Consider the following 23,612-nt stretch of genomic DNA (forward strand, 5'->3'; position numbering starts at 1 on the left):
CCTGCTAATGGCTGTTTGATGACCCTCATAAAAGGAGTCAATGTATTGACGCAACCCTTGGAGGACGCACCTAATTTGGGGGAGGATCAATTGAGGACAGGGGGGGGGGGGGGGGGGGTCTGACAGGCACCTGTGACCATAGTCGACATATTGCTGGAAAAGCGACCCAGTAAATAATGAAGCTCCGCCCCCCTACAACCCTCAAATGAGATTATCATGTCAAGGGGGCTCTTCTACTGACGATAAAGTCATTTCAAAATGTTAAATGCGATTCTCCACCCACACCCGGACATTTGCCACATGGGTGAAAGGTTTATTTTAGGTCGCAAAAATCCATTTTGACTGGCCTCACAGTTCTGGGGTCGAGGGTTCGATTCCATATTGGTCTTGGAGTTTGCATGTTGTCTCTGGGATTGTGTGGGTTTTCTTCGGGTACTCGCACATTACAAAAATATGCATGCTAGGCTAGCTGTTTGGACTATAAATTGCTACTAGGTATGATTTGTATATTTGCTCTGTGATTGGCTGGCCACCGATTTAAGGGGTCAGTCAGCTGGGATGAGCTCCAGCACCCCCTGTGACCCTTGTGAGGATAAGGGGCGAATGGATGTTTGTTCTAGTGACGAAAAGGAGCAATTTAAGCAAATTGGACCACTATGGAAGTCAATGGCGGCCATTTTGTGTCACTTTTTTGACATTTTGGGGAACTTACAGGTTTTAAATCAATAATTGTCATTTTTTAATCTTTTTTATCTGTGTTTTTAGTTCAAAAATAATTTTGTAAAATCTAAAAATATATATAAAAAAAATCTAAAATAAACATTGTTTTAGATCTATAAAAAACTGAATATTCAGGACTTTTATTCCAGTTCTTTTAATCCATTTATAAAAAAAAATCCAAATATATCTAAAATAGTCCAATCCACATTAAATCACGTTGACGTTAAACCAACCCGCGAACCAAGAGTTTGACACCCTTGTTTTAAACAGATAAGACACCTAGTGCCATCAAAAGTTACCCTTTTATAGCTAAAAATAAACTACATCAGCCTACATTAGCTAGCTGACATGCTAAGCTAACTCAGTTTGACACCCATGCTTTAAAAAATAAAATAGTCTCCCATTTTTGGTCAAGTGTTTTCCATTTACACCCACACACACCCCCACACACAGACATGGTCACATTAGCCCAAATCAAAAGAGTTAAGAGCTGATATTTAGTTAAGCTGGGGCGGCCCTTCGTCCGTCGGCCATTAATTTATTGATGACGGCCCTGTGGAAAACGCAGCGTAAAGTTAAAAAAAAGGGTAAAAGAAGAGAAAGACGACCAAGAAGAAGAAGAGCTAATGAAATGATCAACGTTGGTGAATTAATGATGAATGGGAATAAAAAAAGGCAGCAGCTCTCTCTACGGAGTCAAGAGTGGAGCTCATTAGCAATGCGCTCTTATCACGTTTTCACACAAAAAAGGATTCTATTCTCAATTAAAAATATAAAAAGATTTTTAAAAAGTATATGCACCTTTTTTTAATCTTTCATCTGCTTTTCTTGTTCGTGACTTCAACCAAAAAGTCAAAGACGGGCCTAATTTAGCACTTTTTTTGTTTTGTTTTGGCAGTACTTAACTATGATTGCGCAATAGGTCAGCAAAGGTCAAGTTGAAGGATTTAATTTATTTTTTGATGTAGGATATTTTTGGTGGCAATTTTATACAATTTTAAATATACAATTTTATTTAATTTTACTTTATTATTTTAACTATATTTAGCTATTTAAAGCTAGATTTATTCAGAGTATTTAATATTTATCTCAATATATTTATATATGTATATATTTATTTTGCCACTATTTTTTTGTTATTTTTATTGACAGTAAATATACCCGTCTAAATTATTTAATGAAATTTTTATTTATATTTTTCTTCAGCATTTTGACATTTTTAACAATTGGATTGGATTGGATTGGATTGGATTGGATAACTTTATTCATCCCGTAATCGGGAAATTTCTTTGTTGCAATAGGAAGAGGGTGAGGATGCAGGAATAGAAAAGGCATTATACACAAATGGGTACTTAATAGTAAGTTAATAAATAAATACATGAATAAATATATAAATAGGTAACTGTGTTGGTGAGATATATATATACATACACATACATATATATACAAGCACATCTACACTGTATCCGAAATTCGGGAGGTCCTAACCCACAGCCTTTTGGAGTTAAAGAGCCTGACGGCTGATGGGAGGAAGGATCTGCGGAAGCGCTCCTTCCTGCAATGAGGGTGTAGCAGTCTATTGCTGAAAGAGCTTTGGAGGGACTCCACAGACTCATGCAGGGGGTGGGAGGTCCTATTTACAACTCTATTTATTGTGATTTATTTAGAGTATTTAATATTTATCTCAATGTAGGATGCTATTTTTGGCACTAATTGTCATGTTATTTTATTTACAATAAATATATTTGTTTATATTATTTAATTTACAATTTATATTTATTTTTAACATTAGCATTTTGACATTTTTAACTATATTTAGCTATTTACATCTCTATTTATTGTGATTTATTTAGAGTATTTAATATTTACCTCAATATAGGCTCTTATTTTTTTAATAGTAATTTACATTTAATTTTTTACTCTACTTTTCACTTATATTTACCATTCAAATGTTTTATATTTAATAAATTTTTGTATTTACCACTAATTATGTACTCATATACCCCTCTAATACTTTATATACACTTGTTAAATGTAAACGCAGACATTGCAGAATTCAACAAGTATACTTTAAAATTCAACAATGTTAATATTGTATATTTTTGTTCCGCGGGTTCGATCCCCCTCACGTCGCCATTTGAAAGCGACCCCCGTCAAAGTCTCTACACATGTAATCCTTGTCGATGATTTTAGGCTTTTTTTTTTCCTCATTTTTTTCTTCTTCTATTATTAATGAATATTTCAGTAGTTATTGCAGCGAGCTTCTCATGTGCCTCCTCGCTGTTCCCAACGCTCATAATCCAAGCGCTCGTCTAATGATTTAATTAATAGCATTGTGTCCGTCCGCCGCGCTTGAAACGCTGCTATTTAATCAGCAAAATGGAGGGAAGCGAAATCGGGAAAAGGGTGGGCGGAGCTTCAGGCTTCAGTTTAATTGAGACTTTGCAAATAAATGCCAGCCGGGGCCATCCCAGGGTGCGGTGGGGGGGACGAAATGTGTCAGATTTTGCTTTATTTGTGTAAAAATAGGTCATAACTTGCATTATAACAAGAGTATTTGGGTTATAGAGTTTTGCTCAAAGTGGTTAAAGATGAACTTTCATAGAAAGTTTGAAGGAATTTGGGGTTTAAGTTCATTTTGGATGAGTTTTGGTTGAATAATTTTTTGTTGATTTTTTGGGGAATTTTTTTGGGTCATTTTTTGTTGATTTGGGGGCATTTTAAGTCACTTTTTGTTGATTTGAGGGATTTTTTAAGTCACTTTCTGATTATTTTGGGGATTTTTATGTCACTTTCTGTTTATTTTAGGGATTTTTATGTCACTTTCTGATTATTTTAGGACTTTTTTAAAATGAATTTTCTAAATTACAAGAACTGTATTTAAAAAATTCTAAATTTTAATTGTCTTGGGAAATGAATGGTCCTTTGTGTCATTTTTTTGGTCAAAAATATTTTTTAAAAATGGCGGACGAGATGCATTTTAACCATTGAAGTGCTTTTCCCAGTAAAAATGTCCTTTTTGGTCCGTGTTTCTCATCTTAAATTAGCTTAGCATGCATGTTTTGGGTATCTGGGTGACAACAGGAGTACCCAAAGAAAACCCACCCAAGCCCAGGGTGAACAACATCATCCACATTTGTATTTGGGTCACTTGCTGTTCATTTTCGCTCCATCACAATGGCGTTCTTTTCTTTCCCATCCAATGTTTTTGTTCCTATTTCCCCGTCTTGCCGTTTCTTTTCGGCATATTATTATTATTTTATTTTTGATATCCATCTGTTCCTGTCTTCGGAGGAGTCCCCCAACCCTCCGCCCCACCCCGGCTCGTCCTCTTCCCTCTCCAGGAGCATCAAAAGGAGGAGGAGCCACACAGGGTGTTTGAAGAGCCCACCGAGGCTCCCCGATGGGTGGTGAAGCGGCAGATGCTGGAAAGCCAGCCGCCTCCACGCAGGCGGGAGGAAATGCCTTCTCATCTACTTTTGTATCCGTATTGTCGTTCCTCGACCAATCTTCCCGTTTGGTCGGCGACCTATCATTCCCTCCGAGAGAGGAACATCTGACCAGTCGTGGGAAAACTTAGCAATACATTCGAAAAGTATGTTTTTGTGGCACGGTGTACAAGTGTTTAGTAAGTCGGACTCGCAGTTCTGAGGTTGAGGGTTGAATCCGAGGTCGGTCATCACTGTGTGGAGTTTGGGTGTTCTCCCTGGGCTTGGTTGGGTTTTGTTTGGGTACTCCTGTTTCCAGTCAGGTCCACAAAACATGCATGCTTAGCTAATTGAAGGCTATAAATTGCCTCACAGCTAGTGCTAAACTTGTGCTAATTGCTAATTAGCATGATTTTGACTCAAGAACAATGGTATAACCCCAGCATGCCAAAAATAAGCACATTTTCATAGTTAAATACACATTTAGCATTCAGAAAAGTACCTAGCGCATGAACTGGAACTGCTAGCATAGCAAAAAACTGCTAACAACTAGCGCTAAACTTGTGCTAATTGCTAGTTAGCATGATATTGACTCAAGAACGATGGTATAACCCCAAAATAAACACAATACCACAACTAAATGCACATTTAGCATTCAGAAAAGTACCTAGCGCATGAACTGGATCTGCTAGCATAGCAATTAACCACTCACAACTAGCATTAACTGCTAAATAGTACAATATAGACTCAAAAATTATGGTATAACCCCAAAATGCCTAAAAATAAACACATTCCCACAACTAAATGCACATTGAGCATTCAGAAAAGTACCTAGCTCATGAACTGAATCTGCTAGCTTAGCCATTAGCCACTCACGACTATCTCAAGAAGAGCACGATGTCACGAGACCCCGGAAGCGGCCCCCGTCCGGTGAGCGATGGCCCTCCGTGGGCCAGACATGAATCATGTGTCTGGGAATTATGTCGGGCGCATTTAATCTAGCGGCGCGGCGTTCTTGTCGGCTGGCGTGAGGGTTTGGCGGCCCGGGCGCAAAAAAACAAGTGCGTAATGGCTTCACAATTGAATCAGGTGTCCGTTCCTCTTAAGGAAATTAAGTTGCGGTTGGATCTCGGTCACTTAATGAGAGGCGGCCCGGACGACATTGACGAATGACGGCCAAGGGACGGATCTGCATTCACGCCGGGGATGATTTTTCATCCCCGAGACCCTCGAAATGGAGAAGCGTTTCTTGCCCCCGAGGGGGCGGCGGCCATTTATTTGTCAGGGAATGTTACTAGGGAATGTTGCCAGATAATAAACAGGGGGCTTCTTCTTCGCTACGTGTGTTTTCACTCTTGGCGGAAGCTATTATGGGATGTTGATGGATGCTTATGGGCTATTATCACAGGGAGGGGCTTGCAATTGGACGGTAGAAAGGGAAGCTCTGTTTTGATCTCGACTTTGGATGATAATTGATAGTTTGGGAGACTGGAATAAAATTGATTAAAAACGGACTATAGGGAAAAGACCATAGTTGACTAACATATACTCCAGCACCCCCCGCGATCCTTGTGAGGATTAGCCAGGGGTGTCAGACTCGGGTTGGTTCGCGGGGGCGCATTAATGTCAACTTGATTTCATGTGGGCAGGACCACATTTGATATAATATTTTTATTAAAAAGATTATAAATGGATTAAAAGATCTGGATTAAAATCCCTGAATATTCAGTTTTTTAATCTAATTTTTTTTTATTTTAGTTAATTTTAATATATTTTTAGATTTCACAAAATGATTTTTAAACTAAAAACACAGAAAAAATGATTAAAAAATTAAAATTACTGATAGAAAAGAAGGAAAATCTGGGAATTTAACATACATCTATACTCTTCATTTTAATTTAATCCTAAAAGCAAAAAAAAAAAATACTTTCCCGGGCCGCACAAAATGACACGGCGGGCCAGATTTGGCCCCCGGGCCGCCACTTTGACACCCTTTTTTTACACAATTATTTACAGGCTTATAACACAAAGTATATTCAAAAAATTAATTTCAAGACCCACACTGACCCCAAATTATCGAGACAAATTCCCAAAATCTACTTTATATTAAAATTAACATCTTTTTATGTGGGATGGCATTGGCAAAAACCCATTTAAATCCACAATATCACACTCGGTGTGGTCTACTTTCTGGACTCCCCATCCCTAGTCCAACTTTTCCCTGGACTTGTGCAAGAAAAAACGCCATCAAGTCAAGGCGTGTACTTGTAGTTGGAGTACAACTTTCCAACTACTTGTCACAATTCACCCTCCCATCTCGGCCCACTTTGATGCACAAGAGAATCCTTAAAGAAGCCCTCCCTGGCAAGTGGACGCTTCCTGCCTATCGCCGGGCAGATCTGCCAGATGAAGCGAGAAGGCCGAGAGAGGTGGGATCACAGCCGAGGCCATTAAAGATGAAGGATGGAGAAACCAAGTAGGGGGGGGGGAGGGATGGCGGTCGGCGTTGGCGAAAGCGGGTGGACACTTCCCACGTAATGAGCATGGCGCCCGGACCAGTGAGGGGTCAATTATTCATCGGCAGTCAGATGCGAGGGGCAGGCAGGCAGGACTACTGATGCCGACACCCCGGCGCAACTATACGACTTTAAAAAGCATACGTGAGTGACCGCCGACTCAAAAAAAAAAAATGGACGTTCGCCCTGAGCACAAATGTTACTTCCTGATTCAGGCGGGAGCAATTTAGAAAGAGTTTAAGAAGGTTGTGGTTGCTTTTTAAACTTTTTTGGGGGGGTTTTGGTTGATGCTGTGGGGCGAATTGGGGGGTTTGATGGTGAATTAGGAGCAGAGAAATGTATTAAAGTTGGGATATTGTAATGGGAGGAGAATTGAGTCAGATGTTGTAATGTTGAGTTGTTATTTTTGTAGTGGTTAGCCTCATAAGGGTCATGGGGGGTGCTGGAGTATATCCTAAATTGGGTACTATGGGGAAAAAATCTGTAATGTTAAGTGACTTTATATAATATTAAAATAATGTAGTGTTATAAAATCATGATACTTGAATGATAAAGCCGTAATATCATGTGAAAAATGTAATGTTACAACTTAATATCACTTAATATAATATAAAACAATTATGATGCCATTTAATTTCAGGTCATTTTCCAAGAAATTAAATTCATAATACTACAAAAAAGTGAGAGATGAAATATGACATAATAATCCAAGAAAATAGTCATGTTTACATAATGTGATAAGATTAAAATCATGATAATATGAGAATAAACTCTTAATACTACAATAAGCCATAAAAGGACGATATATTACATAATAGAAGAAAAAAAATGTAAGTACATCTAGTTTTTTGTTGTTGTAATATTTATTTATTGTATTTTATCTATTTATGTATTCATTTATCTTATTTATTCATTTATTTATCTTAATTATTTTTGTATTTATTTATTGTAACTATTTATGTGTTTATTTATTTTAATTATTTATGTATTTATGTATTTTAATTATTTATGTATGTATTTATTTTATTTATTTATGTATTTATTTATTGTAATTATTTATGTATTTATTTATTTTAAATTTGATTCGATTTTTAAATGTATTTTTAAATATTTTTTTTAATATTTTACATTACAAGATCTCTACAAACTCAAAAATACTACCCAAAAAAAAGAAATACCTGATGTTATGTTATAACAAAAATTCCCCCATACTAACTTACTTATAAAACCAAGGTATTTTTCCCATGTATTTTTTCCATAACTCCTACGGGGATGAAGCGATGCTAATTTGGCTAAACAAGCTAGTCAGCTCCCTTTTTCCTCCGCAAGGCAGCACAAAATATAAAAAAAAAAAAAAAACCTTGCCAAAACCGCGGCCTCATCGCTCGCAAAAAAACATGGAAAACAAAACCCCCGCGAGTGGCGCAAGTTTCAGCCTCCCTTAAAAGAACAGCGGCATCTTTTCCACCGCCTTCATGTGTGGATGAAGGTGTTTATCCTCGCTATCATCGCTATTCCTGGTGGCTGCAGAGATTTTGTTGGGAATTTTGCCGAGCTGTCACACTTATCTCCCCGAGACATTGTTTGAACTGGGAGCGTTAGCGTTAGCGCCCCGCCGAAAACGGCAGAGCTGGCATATTTACACCCCCGGTTTGCACGGGTAGGGGGTGGAAAGCGGGTTGCAAAAAAATGGGGGTGCTTCTGTCACCTGCTTGACAGAATCATATCACTATATTTTTCTTTCGTGGCTCATTAGAAAGGCACGATTTTGTCGTATACAAAGCCTGGCGGGAATGGCGAGGGTATGACCATCTCAGATGGACATTACGAGAGGTGGCTTTTACGCGGGTCAAGATTATTAAGAGTCTTTACTTTAACGTCAACTTGATTTCATGTGGGCCAGACCATTTTATTTATAATATTTAGATTTTCTTTTTTAATAAATGGATTAAATGAACTGTATTAAAAGCCCTGAATATTCAGTTTTTTATAGATCTAAAACAATGTTTATTTTGGTTTAAAGTTTTAAGGAATTTGGAGTTTAAGTTCATTTTGGATGACTTAGTTGAATTATTTTTTAGTTGATTTTTGGGGGAATTTTCTGGGTCACTTTTGTTGATTTTAGGGCTTTTTATGTCACTTTCTGTTAATTTTAGGACTTTTTTAATATGTATATTTTGTTTCAAGGGCAGAAATTAATGGGACCATTGAAAATAAAGTAATATAAAATAAATAAATAAATAATATGTCTAAACCAAGGGTGTTAGCTTTTTTGAAAACCTATTTTTAGATTTTACAAAATGATTTTTGAACTAAAAACTGAAAAAAATGCTTAAAAAAAGGACAATTATTGATTTAAAATGGGAAAATCAGGACATTTAATAACCATCTATACTCTTCATTTGAATTTGATCCCAAAACAGAAAGACGGCACTCATCATTTACTTTCTCGGACCGCAAAAAATGATGCGGCGGGCCAGATTTGGCCCCCGGGCCGCCACTTTGACACACGTAATTAAGAGAATCCGTTTAAAAGGTTTTTCGGTCTCGATTGACTTCTTCTGTTTGTGTGCAAACATGTAAAAAAAAAAAAACGTTTTCATCTCTGTTCACGACCTGCGTTGGTGGGTTTTATTTGGGTTGTCATCCTGTTCAATTCCGCCTCCGTCAAGCCGCGTTTTTACGTCCAACCCGATTAAGACAAGGAGTGTTTTGCTAGGCTTTTTTTTGACTCTCTGCCAAGCTCTAAATTGGAAGGTAAATAGTAAAACTCCACATCGGAGAGCAACGCGGGTGTTGTTTTGTTGGAGTTGAAGGCGAGAAAGAAGAAAAAAAATATATAAAAGAAACAGTCTTTAAAGTGCCGGGGTTGTTTTTATCCCGAGTTCTCACGACGTAGCTTTTAACTATAGATCATTTATGTAAAAAAAAAAAAAAAACAAGTATGTCACGCTTGTTAGTTGATACGGAGTGTTGCCTTGAGACAAGAGTTTAATACTATACGTTATTCAACTTGTAAGTCAGGTTAGTTATTAGTTTACTAATAATATAATAGCCGTAAACCTAAATTAGTCAGTAAAGATATTAGTATTATAGTAGTATATATTTTTTAAAAATAACAAATGTAAGATTGCATGCTTAAAGCAATACATTTGTTTTGGATTAAACAACAGTATGACCTTTGACCTCACCACCCCAAACTGTATAATTAGTTATGTACGCCCAACATATATATAAAATACATGTATCAAACAAATATGCCACACACATTGTTCCTTCCTGAGTTATCTTTGAACGCAAACAATTTCAACTGGGGCCCATGACCTTTGACCTCTTCTGTTACACACAACCAAACAAACTAAAGACTATCAACTGTCCATCATCTACAAATCTGGGAAAAGCCGAGGAATGGCAAAGAGTATCCATCACACAGGCCAAAACACAATCCGACTTCTATATATTTCAACTGCTGCCCTGTTGCAGGCGCTACAGAACCATAACAACCAAAACAAACAGACTCAAATACAGTTTCTACCCAAGAGATATTATCTATCTTGTTGACCACTTATTTGTGTTGTTGACTACTGGGTGTGGTTGACTAGTTGGTGTGGTTGACTAGTTGGTGTTGTTGACTAGTTGGTGTGGTTGACTAGTTTGTGTGGTTCACTAGTTTGTGTGGTTGACTAGTTTGTGTGGTTGACTAGTTTGTCTGGTTGACTAATTTGTGTGGTTGACTAATTTGTATTGTTGAATATTTTGTGTTGTTTACTAATGTGGTGTTTGCTAATTTGTGTTGTTTACTACTTATTTGTGTTGTTGACTAGTTTGTGTTGTTGACTACTTTACTATGTTGTTGACTACCTATTTATGTTGTTGACTAGTTTGTGTTGTTGACTAGTTTGTGTTGTTGACTAGTTTGTGCTGTTGACTAGTTTGTGCTGTTGACTAGTTTGTGTTGTTGACTACTTATCTATGTTGTTGACTACTTATCTCTTATCTATGTTGTTGACTACCTATTGATGTTGTTGACTAGTTTTTGTTGTTGACTAGTTTGTTGTTGACTATTTTCTGTTGTTGACTACTTATCTATGTTATTTACTACTTATTTGTGTTGTTGACTAGTTTGTGTTCTTGACTATACTATGTTGTTGACTACCTATTTATGTTGTTGACTACCTAACTACATTGACTACCTATTCATGTTGTTGACAACTTATTTATTTATGACCTATTTATTGATGATGTACTTGTACACAATATTCAAATCCCATTATACTTGGACATTGACCATAAAAGCATTCAATTCAATTCAAATCCAAAGCCCACTTACCTTACATAGCATGTACAACCAAAGGCAAATAAAAACAATCCCCCCCTCCACCAAATCCATCGGAATTGCCGGGTCACCCGCCACAATGGCACTTTTATCCTACGCTTATCGGCGAAGTGGAAATCTTTTGACACCCCCCCACCCATCCATCCCACCCCCTCAATCACGAAGCATATTACTGGACTGTCAGAGCAAAGCACTTCCTAACGACGGCCGGGCCAGCTGGGACCCGACAGAGGGCAGGAGGCGCCCGCATTAGCATAATCATCTAAGCCCGAACCCCGCGGCCACGTCGCGCATGAGCTGGGAGAAATCCCCACTCACCCGCGTTTTGGGAGCGTCGGGATCCTGGCGGAGGTCGGCGGAGAAATGGACACGTCTTGATAGGGACAACGGCGGACACTGGGAAATTCATTGTCCCAGATCAAAAGACTTTTTTTCCTGAAAGGACCTACAAAAAAAAGAAAAATGGGATGTCATTGGTTGGGAATGGAGAGCTAGGGGTGAACAAAAATTTAGATTTTTTTTAAAGGACGGGAAAGTATAAAGACAATGGATTTTGGGGATGGGCGATCACTTGTTGCTAGGTAGATATTCAAGGAAAGTAAAGTAAAATGACAATGGATTTTGGGGATGGGGGATCACTTGTTGCTAGGTAGATTTTTAAAGACTGAAAGGAATCCAAACTTTTTTTTTTTGGTTGAATATTTTAACTTAAAAAAATAATAACATACTGTAGTTTATTTCTAATGTATCTGTATATGTTTTTTAAGAGAAAACAAAAAATATTAGACATATTATTATAATTATAATTTACATTGAAAGCACAGTCCAATTTTTCTCATCACATTTTAGCAAAAAAAATTATTATTAGACTATATTAAATTTAATTAGCCAACTGCCTGCCAAAATATTATCAAAAAACAAAATGTATGGCATCTTCTATAGCGGGCAAGGAGTTACTTCTCACAAAAAAATCTTTTTAATAACAAAGCAAAGAAGGAGTAAAAAAAAAATAGTTTTTTTTGTTCAAAAAGAGCATGGTAATTTTACCCTGTTCAATAATTCAGCACACATTAATAACAGTCTCAGAGTCTGGGAATTTCGCTCCGGCAAAGAAAATCCAGTCTTTCCACGACACGAAAAACATACGTCGGCATTGAAATCGATATTTTTATTGGCCCAAAAAAATAAAAAATACTATTAAAAAAGACAGAAAAGGTCACTGCGGAAATGTGATGAAGGGCGGTGTTAACTATGGCCTTAAAGAGACGGTACGCACCAAAAAAGACCAATGCAAATGAGCATTAGCGTGAACTGTGCGCCAGGAAAGGTAATATACATAATTGGAGAGCTGGGGAGGGGGAAGCAACACTTTCTCTACTTAATAATTAATATAATACAGCATGGCTGCATATCATGCGTCCATTGTGTGGTGACTTTTAAGTGTGCTGGAATGTCAGATGGAAAAACTCAAGTGGGCGATTTAACGCTCAATATTTGAGTGGGAAACGTCACAGAAAATATAGGGAGAGAAAAATAGGGAAAAAATGGTAAACAAACACAAGGGGTAGGAAAACAAAGCATGGTTATGCATTGAAAGGTTAGCAAAAGTATGCTAATAGCTGCTGTGGTTAGCATTTTAGGATATTAGCTCGAGTAGAAATTTGTAATTTGTTTTATATACTTAGTAGAAGTAGGAATACTGATGTTTTTTGACTGATTTGTGGGGTTTTTGGAATTTGTGTGGGAAATATAACAGAAAATGGAGAGGAAAGGGCATTGAAAGGTTAGCAAAAGTATGCTAACAGAGGCTGTGGTTAGCGTTTTAGGATATAAGCTGTAGTAGTTCCAGTAATCATTCATATTTTATTTTATATACTTAGTAAAAGTAGGGATAAAGTTGTTTTTGAGATTTTACATTTTAAATAACTAGCAAATTGTAAACAAACAAAATGAGTGGGAAAACACAGAAAGGCTAAGCAATGAAAGGTTAGCAAAAGTATGCTAACAGGTCTTGTGGCTAGTGTTTGAGCACATTAGCTCCAGTAGTCATTAATATTTTGATTTTATATATTTTTTGATACATTTTTGAAAAGATGATTTCATGTCGCAGCCTTTTTCTTGGCAAAAGTTAGGACATATGTTAAGCTATCTCGATAACATATTTTTCCGGCCTTTATTACCTTTTAGAGGATAAAAAGCTTCGAAAAAAATGGTAAAAAGTCTCGATGAAAGGAAAATCTGCTGACATCTTCCCCATGTTTGTTTGTTTACGAGGATGGTGGGGGGCGGGGGGGTGCTTAAGTCAGGAGGTGTTTAAAGCTGATGCTGCTCCTTCACAGCCCCATCCGACTTCCTGTTAGCCCGCGTGCTAAAGAAAGGACTTAATTAGAAATACAAATTCTCCCAGATTGTTATTAATGGGAAGTGTGGAGTAAGCAAGGCACTTTTTTTTTTTTCTTTCTGGCTTTTGGCGGCCGGGATTCGATTCTCAGGTAGCTTTGATGTGCGGCCCGCGGCGACTCGCTGGGCTGCTGGGCTGCTGGGACCATGCCAGCGTTAGACATCTGGCTACTTTGTTGTCATTGGCTGACGGAAGTCCCGGGAGAGCGTTCTGGTGACACGGCGGCTTCCTGGCACGGGACCCCCGCTCGGATACTAAGCGGAATCGTACATTTCCAAAGGGGGGCGGAGTCAGCCGGGACTTACTTGGGGGCGGAGGATCTGTGGGTTTGACTGGGCTACGATTGGGCCAATTGGACGGGTATTTTTAATCGATTAATTGACTAATTGACGTTGATTCAATTGTCACAATCATGAAGTATTTTTTGTATAGCATGTAGTATTTTGGTATAGCATGTAATATTTTGGTATAGCATGTAGTATTTTGGTATAGCTTGTAGTATTTTGGTACAGCATGTAGTATTTTGGTCTAGCATGTAGTATTTTGGTGTAGCATGTAGTATTTTGGTATAGCATGTAGTATTTGCATGTAGTATTTTGATATAACATGTAGTATTTTGGTGTAGCATGTAGTATTTCGGTGTAGCATGTAGTATTTTGGTGTAGCATGAAGTATTTTGGTGTAGCATGTAGTATTTTGGTATAGCATGTAGTATTTTGGTGTAGCATGTAGTATTTTGGTATAGCATGTAGTATTTGGTGTAGCATGTAGTATTTTGGTGTAGCATGTAGTATTTTGGTGTAGCATGTAGTATTTTGGTGTAGCATGTAGTATTTTGGTGTAGCATGTAGTATTTTGGTATAGCATGTAGTATTTTGGTATAGCATGTAGTATTTTGGTATAGCATGTAGTATTTTGGTATAGCATGCAGTATTTTGGTATAGCATGTAGTATTTTGGTATAGCATGTAATATTTTGGAATAGCATGTAGTATTTTGGTATAGCATGTAGTATTTTGGTATAGCATGGGGTATTTTGGTATAGCATGGGGTATTTTGGTATAGCATGTAGTATTTTGGTATAGCATGTAGTATTGTGGTATAGCATGTAGCATTTTAGTATAGCATGTAGTATTTTGGTATAGCATGTAGTATTTTGTTCTAGCATGTAGTATTTTTGTATAGCATGTAGTATTTGCATGTAGTATTTTGGTATAGCATGTAGTATTTTGTTCTAGCATGTAGTATTTTTGTATAGCATGTAGTATTTTGGTATAGCATGTAGTAATTTGGTATAGCATGTAGTATTTTGGTATAGCATGTAGTATTTTGGTATAGCATGTAGTATTTTGGAATAGCATGTAGTATTTTGGTATAGCATGTAGTATTTTGGTATAGCATGTAATATTTTGGAATAGCATGTAGTATTTTGGTATAGCATGTAGTATTTTGGTACAGCATGTAGTATTTTGGTGTAGCATGTAGTATTTTGGTATAGCATGTAGTATTTTGGTATAGAATGTAGTATTTACATGTAGTATTTTGGTATAGCATGTAGTATTTTGATATAGCATGTAGTATTTTGGTATAGAATGTAGTATTTACATGTAGTATTTTGGTATAGCATGTAGTATTTTGATATAGCATGTAGTATTTTGGAATAGCATGTAGTATTTTGGTATAGCATGGGGTATTTTGGTATAGCATGTAGTATTTTGGTATAGCATGTAGTATTTTGGTATAGCATGTAGTATTTTGATATAGCATGTAGTATTTCGGAATAGCATGTAGTATTTTGGTATAGCATGTAGTATTTGCATGTAGTATTTTGGTATAGCATGTAGTATTTTGGTATAGCATGTAGTATTTTGGTGTAGCATGTAGTATTTTGGTTATAGCATGTAGTATTTTGGTATAGTGTGTAGTATTTTGGTATAGCATGTAGTATTTTGGTATAGGATGTAGTATTTTGGTATAGCATGTAATATTATGGTATAGCATGTAGTATTTTGGTATAGCATGTAATATTTTGGTATAGCATGTAGTATTTTGGTATAGCATGTAGTATTTTGGTATAGCATGTAATATTTTGGAATAGCTTGTAGTATTTTGGTATAGCATGTAGTATTTTGATAGAGCTATTTACTTGTGTATTGTATATGTATTGGAATATTGTTTATTTTTACCAGACTTGGATCGCAACACAAAATTTCAAAAGACCCACAAAAAAATCTCGGTAGACCATGTCATTTTCTAAAATATTCCTCCCCAAAAACCCATCTTTTGCAGCAACAAAAAAATTCAGCATCAACCATGAACCCCCCAAAAAATCCCCAAAACTGTTCCATTTCTGGCAATCGCACGCTGCAAAAAATGTCCCGAAATGTTCTTTTCCCGCAGAAAATCTGAACACCTTTTGACAGACGATAAACAAACGCGGCTTGCTTTGGCGTTTGCTAGCGGCGTTCGCCAAAATGATCATTATAGCTGATAAGGTAGCGATGACAGCGTGACAGGCGAGAGCTTTTTAATTTGTCGGATCACATGGTGACACGCGCCATCACAGGGCGGAGGAAATCTTTTCATTTGTGTAGAAGAAAGGGGGAAAGGAGGTCAATTAGCATCAGCACGCTGACAAGCAATGTATTACCAAGCGGGACAGTCAAGCTAATGAGGGACGTTGTTGGCCCCACGCCTACGCGCCCCGCACTTAATCACTTTGCGCCACTCTTGACGTACGAGAGGAACGCCGAGTGAGAGGTCCGAGGCTATACTTAAAAGAAAATTTTGCGACCCGCGACAAGACAAATTTTGATAAGATGTTTACATACTTGTTAACATTAGCCAATTGCTCCCCATGTTAAGTATTGCAATTCCCCTTATAAAACGTACAAATGCAATGTGGCAGGTATTTACGCGCTTAACAGGCTAAAAAAATGTTCATAAAAGTTGATGTTGCGCCCAATCAGTCGGTGCGCCTTGTGTATGCATTCAATTCAAGATTCTTTAGATTTGATTGGATAACTTTAATTATCTCGTATTTGGGAAATTTCATTGTCACAGTAGCAAAAGGGTGAGAATACATTTTAGAAATAAATAGATAGGTCATAAATAAGTTAATAAATAAATAACTATATAAATAAATAAGTGTATTGTGTGTATGTATATATATTTATATATGTATGTGTATAAGTATGTATATGTATGTGTATAGGTATGTATATGTATGTGTATATGTATGTGTATACGTATGTGTATATGTATGTGTATACGTATGTATATGTATGTGTATACATATGTATATGTATGTATATGTATGTATATGTATGTGTATGTAGATGTATGTGTATATATGTGTATATATGTGTATATGTGTGTATATGTGTATATATGTGTATATATGTGTATATATGTGTATATATGTGTATATATGTGTATATATGTGTATATATGTGTATATATGTGTATATGTGTGTATATATGTGTATATAAGTGTATATATGTGTGTGTGTGTGTGTGCGTGTGTGTGTGTGTGTGTGTGTGTGTGTGTGTGTGTGTGTGTGTGTGTGTGTGTGTGTGTATATACTGTCTGGGGACATTGCTTGTTGATGTGCTATATTCATATAGTGAAAACGATCCGGATTAGAGCTTGCATTTACAAAAAAACATACTTCAAAAAAACATTTTATCCCAAAGGAAAGTTGTTATATCATCCACAATTTCAAGTGATCAAAAAACTTAACATAAATTGCCAGGTATACATTTGCATATACTACTTTTTCCTCTGCATCAAATCGCTACAAAACGAAGGCTGATCTGCCAAATCGGGCGACTCGGACTGGCGTGTAAAAAATACGCTATCGGGACGTTCTTGTCGTGAACATATTGAGACAAGCAGGTTAGCGCCCTCCCTTTAAAGTGTGTGTGTGTGTGTGTGTGTGTGTGTGTGTGTGTGTGTGAGACCACACCCTTAACCGTGCCCGCCTTTCTAAGCAGAATCCCAGCGGGACCTGCCACGCTCTCTTCCCAGTCATTAATTCCTGCTTTGCATCTCCACACCATGTAATATTTATGGGTCACCGCGGCTGCGTATTCACAAATGGAAACGCCGGGAGAGCAAGGGGAGGGAGGAGGAAAGGGGGGAGGAAAAGGGGGGAGGGAAAGCACACGGATACCTCAATCCGTCCCGCAAATAAGCTCCGCCACGGCTGCTTAGGCACCGTACTCGCTCGGCTCTGACCTCTAAACAAGTGTTTTTGGAGGAAAAGGGGGGTGGTGGGATGGAATGATGGCGTGGTGGAATTTGGGGGGCCGGAAAAAGTGGGGAAAATGGAAGTTCAAATCCTGGAATGGTCCGCCAACCTAACTGTTTTGAGGGAGTTAGCCATGGATAATACTGGAGTTAGCTTTTCATGCTAGTAGAATTAGCATGTTGGTGTTTTTTGTGATTGTAATGTCGCCATTTTTGTAGAAAGGGTTCATTAAGATTAATCTTGGAAAAATGTAAATGGTTATTGATTATTTGAAATTGAGATTAATGGTGTTTTGTCATTTGGGAGATTTATTGGCGTTGATTAAAGAAATAAATGTGTTTTTTTTAACTATATCACTGTCAGTTAAAAATGCGGAAAATTGTTATGATAGGCACTGATTCATAATTAGCTCATATATTTAATGTACCATTCAGGAAATGTCCAGAATTTTAATTTAATTTAATTTCCTAAAATTTCTTTTAATTTAATTTAAAACATACATCAAATGACCACTTTTAACTAAATTTCTCTATAGTTTATAATGTTTTTTTGACTATTTTTGCAGGGCTACTCCCATGCCCACCAAATGTAATGTTTCTGACAAAAACGTTTTTTTAGCAGCTAAATCTGAAAGAAAATAAAAAAACTGCAAGAAAAACACACAAAAAACTGCTGGAAAAAAACATACAAAAAAAACACAATAGCATTCTTCCTTTTTTTGTTCTAATCACGGCTATTTTTTCTAATTCCATCCCAACAAATAAACCTTTCAAATATTCTAATCCGACATGAAAACAGCTTCAGGCCTGAATTTTAAAACCCCAAAATGCAATGCCGCTATTAATCCCCCCCAAAACTTCCAAATATCTCTTGTATCATAGTCCCACACCCCAAAACATACATATTTTTTGCTTATTTACATCACCCTCCCACCATAAAGCTGCCAATTTTGGTGTCTTCTACAACAGAGGCCATTTCTCACAAAGGCAATATGACGGCTGCCAAAAGCATTGTGAGTGAAAGAAAAGATTTCATTTCATTTTTTTTTTTGGTTCCCCCACCAGAGAGGTTTTGATTTGATGGTCCGTCAGATATTATGCTCCTCCCTCTCTCTCTTTCTCTCTTCCATATTGATCCATACTACCTCCAGCCATGTGACGCTATTATGAGACTTGACCTTATCATCCGCTGTCCTAGCAGCCCGTGGCCATGCGGCATGTGGACTCAAAAGATAGGCTATAGAAAAATCTTCAAAATAAAATCAAAAAAAATATCAAACAACTAGTCCATATTCGGGGAAATCTCAAAATAACAACAGAATTCTAAACCTAAACAGACGACATCAAAATTTACGTAAAAATATGTAAATTTGGTATGTGGTTAGTGTATCGGGCTCGCATTCTTGAGGTCGAGGGTTCGATACTGGGTATCCATCGCACTTGGTATTGGTAAAACGGACCAGTTGTTTGATTATGATTTAATTTTAATTTTTTTTTCACTGATTTCGCATGTAGTCCCCGTCTTATGTGGGTTTTCTCTGGGTACTCCAGTTTTGCCCCATATCCTGAAAACATGCATGCTAAGCTAGCTGGTTGAACACTAAAAATTGCCTCTGGCTATGATTGGCTGTTTGTAAATCCCTCTGAGATATGATTGGTTGTTTGTCAAGTTGGGCCTTGCTGTTGGGCTCGCAGTTCTGGGGCCGTGGGTTCAAATCCAGGTACTCCGGTTTTGTCCCATATCCCAAAAACATGCATGCTAAGCTAGCTGGTTGAACACTCTAAATTGCCCCTAGCTATGATTCGTTGTTTTTAAATTGCCTATAGCTATGATTGGTTGTTTGTCTTTTCGTGCCTTGTGATTGGCTGGCTACCAATTCAGGCTGTCTTTCAAAATAATTCAACATTTTGACGAAAAAACTTAGCCAAAACATGACATTGCGTTCAAACTAAATCAGTTAAAACAGCCAACTTTTCTTGTAAATTCCTAAAAACAACAACTTTACTAGTTTTTTTGTGTGTAGTTTTGATAGAAAATGCGTATTTAGTAATTTGGTGGAAAGACTGGTGTAGAAAACTACGTTAGATTGATAGTATTGGGCAGCTTTAAATAAGAAGACAGTGGGAAAGAACCAGAAAGCAGACAAGAAACTCAACACGCTTCGATTCAGTAAAAAAAAAAAAAAAAAAACATCCGTCTCTGGTGGTCTCGCGTGTAATTGGGATTGTTAACACGGAGAGCTCCTGGGGGACGCGCCGATGATGACGGCGGCGGCGGCGGGCGAGCGAGCGAGCGAGCTTCTTTTGTGTAAAGCATACAGCGGCGAGCCAAAAAGTGAGAGAGAGAAACGGAGAAAAAAAAAAAAGCAAACAAGTCACCTGAGTTGTCGGAGCGCCGTTTTTTCGTTGGTTCTTCGTTGGTTGCGTTTGACTTTTATTTTCAAGGCGCTGCACTTTTCCGCTGCCGGGGAGCCTTGAAGTCAGCGCTGTGTCGTTTTTGTCTTTTTACCCCGAGAATTCCACAGAGGATTGACTTGAAAAAAGACTTTTTTTTTTGAAGAAAGATGATGCACCTGCAGCAAAAAAAGAAGTAAATAAAAACGGGGAAGTCGCAATTACAAGAGGATTTTTTGTTATTTTTTTGCATGGAAAGGATAATAAGTAGGGCTGGGATGGCGATATATTGAAATTGGGATTAATAGTGAAGTAATTGATAGGTGAGGGAAAGTTTAGAGCATAGGGCTTGCAGTTCTGGGGTCGAGGGTTCGATCCCAGGTCACTGTGAGGAGTTTGAGTGTTGTTCCTGGGCTTGCGTGGGTTTTTTACGGGTATTCCGTTTTCCTCACACATTCCAAAAACATGCATGCTAAGCTAGCAGGTTGAAAACTCTAAATTGCTTCTAGCTATGATTGGTTGTTTGACTCATAACGCCCCGTGATTGGCTGGTAGTCATCTGGGATAGGCTCCAGCACCCCCTGTGACCATTGTGAGGATAAGCAGTTGGTAAATTAATGAAGGTTAAGCGAAATAATGTCTTAAGCAGAGTCGCTGTTTAAAAAAATTAAAAAAAACGGGCTTATGTGTCTGCCTCCTCATTGACTAAATTTTGCTGCTGTAGTAAGTGGAAACTACTTGGTACATCTTACCACCAGGGGGAGTCGTACTTACGAGTACTCTGCTTGCCTCCGACGTTACAATAACATGCATGCTAAGCTAGCAAGTTGAAAACTCTAAATTGCCTCTCGCTAGCATTATGGCTTGTGATGGGCTGGGATCAGCTGAGATAGGCTCCAGCACCCCCATTGTGAAGATAAGTGGTTGTAAAAATAATTAACATTCATTGAAATGACGTCTTAAGCAGAGCCGCTGTTAAAAAAACAAAAATACAAGTTGCTAGCAAAGTTTTTGCCAAAAACGGTAGCTGCCAATGACATTTTTTTTTAATTAAAAGAATATTAATTTACATTTTGAATAAACATTCCTTCAACCACAGTTCAAATTATCATTGTCAATGGCAGCCAATACGAGACCTGACCCAAAAACGCACCAAAAATGATTCAGAAGTCACAAAAAGGTTCCCCGCAAACGTTATATTGCAAAAAAAAATCCTATGTTTAAATGTCAGTAAAAAGTTTGTTTTCCATGAATCCATTTTTTTTTTGGTTGCTTTACCGCAAAATCCCCCAAAATCCTCCGGAGACTACGGAACCGTCGATCCAATAACGCCCCATATTAGAAGATTCTGTGTTTTCAAGTCTGTTTTCCACGAATCCCTTTTGTTTTGTGCAAAATCCCAGTCAATCCTCGCGGGAATCCTTACGCTATCTCGCAATGTATTATTCAACAACTAACTGTATTAAGTCTTCACATTTATTTGTCACCCAAAGATGCGTTTTAAGAAAACAAAGAGGCCCTTTTTGGCAAAAAAATAAATGGCTAAACTGGGAGGGATAAAACGGGAACGCTCAAAAACCAGTGCCATTGGCTGGAATAGACGTCCAATCAATTTGACTTTTTGGTATAATATTTGATTAAATTCTTGTGGACTTATTTTTGCCAAACCCCAAAAAGGGGCGGGGCCAAATCTTTTTCCCCTCCAATTAAAAAAAATAAATAAAAATGATGACAATTAAAAACTTGTTATCCATTACAGGTAGTGAATCGTAATGTTTCAGTTAAATTAACGTTTTTAATTATTTTAAACAATAAATAACTATTTTTTTAAATTCATAAAATTTTTACTAGGATTCCACACTAAACAAAAAAAGTTATACTCGTTTTTATCCATAGAATAATTCATATAATTAATTAATATTTAAAAAATGCAATTGTTTCGGGCTATGTTTGGTCCACATTGACCGCAATATTCGAGGGATTACTGTACATTTTTAACAACCCAATTTTTTGGCAAATTCCCCCAAAAAAAATCACATAATCAGCCAAAATTCACAATACCATTCCTACAAAACCATATTTTTACGAACCCAATCCTTTTGAGAATATTTTTTGTGCAATTTCTGAAACTTTTACACACAAACACAAAGAAAGAATAAGTAATATATAAATACTACTTTAAAAGCGCCCCACGCAGGTGTACATTTGTATCATTTTTCCAACGCTAATGAAAATTTCATAGGGGTGATTTAGCGCCAGTGAAAAATAAATGCGTTCTTTCAACTTTTATGAGCCGGCCGGGCGTAAATATACGTCAAAAGCGGGTGAGGGCACGCCTGCAGCGCCCCCTGTCTCACTGGGGGAGGCACGCACCTCCTGTGTATTTGTATCTATGCTGCCCTTCCACATATATGAAGCATAAATTACACAAACGAGCTGCGGGCTAATGACATCATTATTTGATGTTTTAATATAAAATGACAACCTGCTGTCATGGTTTTTTGATGATTCCATTTGCTGGTTTTTATTTTTTTCATTTTTACATCTCGGTTGACTATATTACTTTGTGATTTATGCTTAAAAGAGCAATTTAAAACTAATAAATAGCGTTTTTCGGGTATTATTTTTGATTTTTGTCATACTGTCGCAAAATTATTACATAATTAGATTAAAAAAGTGTTTCATAATTTAATCAGGATGTTTTATTTTCAATATATGTGATATGAAATATGTGAATGGTCGCTGCCAGCCCTCCCAGTCAAAAAAATAAGACTTTGCTGTCCTAAAATATACCTGAAACTTCTATTTTGAGCCTATAAATATCTTTAAAAATGTATTTTGTATTAAATTTAGTGCCTGTACATTCTTTAAACATTTATTATGTATTAAATTAGAATAAAACACAAAAATGATTTTATATTATCATTTTACAAACAACTGAGAACTAAACTGTCACATATAAATGACAATTTTGATGGTTGATGAATCATTTTGACTTTGCTGTCCTAAAATATGCCTGAAAATTATATTTTGAGCCTGTAAATATCTTTAAAAAATATTTTGTATTATATTTAGTGCCTGTAATTTTTTTAAATTATTTTGGATTAAATTAGAATCAAAATATGACCTAAATTAGAATTAAAATGTGTATTAAATTCGAATTAAAATACAAAAATGACTTTATATAATAATTTTACCAACAATTGAAATCTAAACTGTCACAGCCAATCACCTCAATGTAATAAAAATTAAACATATTAATATTAAAAATTAAGATAATTCAACTCCCACTACAGCAGAAAATTTCCATATTATAAAATAATATACAATAATATTTGCCCATAACACATAAAAAATCCTAATTTAATGACATAAAACAAATATATTTTTTGTCACTAAAGTAATATTTCCAAACGAACTTTGACTGACAACAACAACAATGTACCAAAAATACAAAATAATTCAAACGTCATACCTGGAGTGTTCACAACGTCGAGCCTTGGTCACGGCACCCCTGCGCATGCGTAGAATCCTCCCCGCGGCGTCAACGATGCGGCGCCTAATGA

The 23,612-nt window shown here is 36.8% G+C and overlaps 1 long non-coding RNA gene across 2 annotated transcripts in view; it reads right to left on the minus strand.

Moving 5' to 3' along the window:
* Positions 1-11,316: 11,316 nt before the first annotated feature.
* LOC144198648 (uncharacterized) overlaps positions 11,317-23,612 on the minus strand; it is a 47,357-nt gene continuing 35,061 nt past the window's right edge. For both annotated transcript variants that reach the window (XR_013326762.1, XR_013326764.1), the window contains 3 exons: positions 23,522-23,605; positions 20,032-20,225; positions 11,317-11,445 (listed from right to left, as the gene is read on the minus strand). This is a non-coding gene — a long non-coding RNA (uncharacterized LOC144198648). The remainder of the gene's footprint in view (positions 11,446-20,031; positions 20,226-23,521; positions 23,606-23,612) is intronic.

This window comes from Stigmatopora nigra, chromosome 6, assembly GCF_051989575.1.
Source record: "Stigmatopora nigra isolate UIUO_SnigA chromosome 6, RoL_Snig_1.1, whole genome shotgun sequence".
In the NCBI taxonomy this organism is placed as follows: domain Eukaryota; kingdom Metazoa; phylum Chordata; class Actinopteri; order Syngnathiformes; family Syngnathidae; genus Stigmatopora; species Stigmatopora nigra.